Source organism: Acyrthosiphon pisum, chromosome X, assembly GCF_005508785.2.
Source record: "Acyrthosiphon pisum isolate AL4f chromosome X, pea_aphid_22Mar2018_4r6ur, whole genome shotgun sequence".
NCBI lineage: Eukaryota > Metazoa > Arthropoda > Insecta > Hemiptera > Aphididae > Acyrthosiphon > Acyrthosiphon pisum.
In genome coordinates, this window is record NC_042493.1 from 104,472,063 (window position 1) to 104,473,755 (window position 1,693).

Genomic DNA, 1,693 nt, shown 5'->3' on the forward strand with positions numbered 1-1,693 from the left:
CCTTTTTTTTTTCTTAATTATAAGTTAAGATTATATGTGTTTTTTTTCAGTAGACGACCGTTACCCTATTTTGTTGGGATTTAGTTATCCTCTCTTATAATATCTTTGTCCTAATGATTCAACAAATAATACAATTCATAATGTTACCTATGTATAATAAAAATCAATTATATTATAATAGAATAATTACCTCAGACAGTCAGACATGTCTTCTGATGAGCGTCCATAATGGGTTTCTAATAAAGTATATTCCAGACACAAAAATTGTTTCCATAGTTTATATAATCAAAATATATATTAAAATTTACAATAACACTCAAATACTTATTAGTTAATGGATATCCAGCGCAGTCAAACACTACAAATAAACTAGAAATGCTTATGTCGATCAAAGACATAAAGCTAAATGAAAAGTTCATAATAGTGCTCAGGGGCGGAGTGGGATAATATTTCAGGCCGGGAAAATGTTTTAGGCATGTCAGTTAGATTTTACCTAAAAAATGGGGTCATATATCGTGACATAAACTTATTAATTTTAACCTTTTAACTTTTTATAACACAGACAATAAAAAAAAATGTACCTAATTATAAAACAGTTTGGAGCATATATTATACTTTGAAGATTATAATATGTAATAGGTACAAGTTAAATGTAGACTGTTATATTATATTAATTAAAATATCAACCAAAGTAATTTAAATAATTAATACATTTACAAAATATTGAAAATAAAGTATGATTTAGAAGAAGAGTTAAAAGGAATTATTATACAAATATTTTTTTTTACGTTGTTTCTAATATGAATCAGTAACCAACAGCTAAATACGCAATGGTTCGACATCATGCATATCATGCACATCATGCATCAATATCAAAGGCTCGTCGCGTGGCTCAGATTGTACAGCTGAGATATGTATCATGACTTCTTCATAGGATGTGACGTATCACTGATTGATCATTTTGTCAGTTACTCATTCCAGTTTGTAATGCGTGAGTTCAATTTTGTCTTATGAACGTAGGTCTGTCATGGTAGTTATTTTAGTAGAGTGCTGATTATATTGTGTGTGATATTTTAACCCTCTAGGTTAGGTTAGGTTAATGAATTAGGCTAGTGAATTAAAATTGTTGATATAAATTAAAAACCACCATATGATAATGAGCTCCACTGAATACTTTACATTGGTGGACCGCCCCTTGGGCTTTTCGCCACCACTATACATTATTACAATATTGTCTCTAGCCTATAACCATTGATTATAAATATTTAAATATTTATACTGTTGTTACAGGGGTACGAAACTCTGTGAATTGGCACCATCGGGCGATTGTAGCCTTGAACACGGTCTCCAGGGGGGGGGGCGTGGCATACGTAATCTATGATAAAAGTAAACAGTGGAAACAACCCGACCCCGCGCAGAATACCCTACCTATTAGGCGGAAACGGTTTTTCAATACGGGTATAACATCATGTCAGTGTTACGGAAACAGTTTCATTGTTCGGACTTCAGATCATAGGTAAACACTTCACCCATCAGCTGATCGAGTTTCGCTTCTATATTGTTCTATGGTTGTTATCTGCTGATTGATTTTTCGCTTGTATAATATTATTTTTTTTCTCCATGAAATTTCGGGACAAGTGCCCTAGAGCAGAGTTTCCTAAACTTTTTATTGTACGACCCATTTTGAGAATTT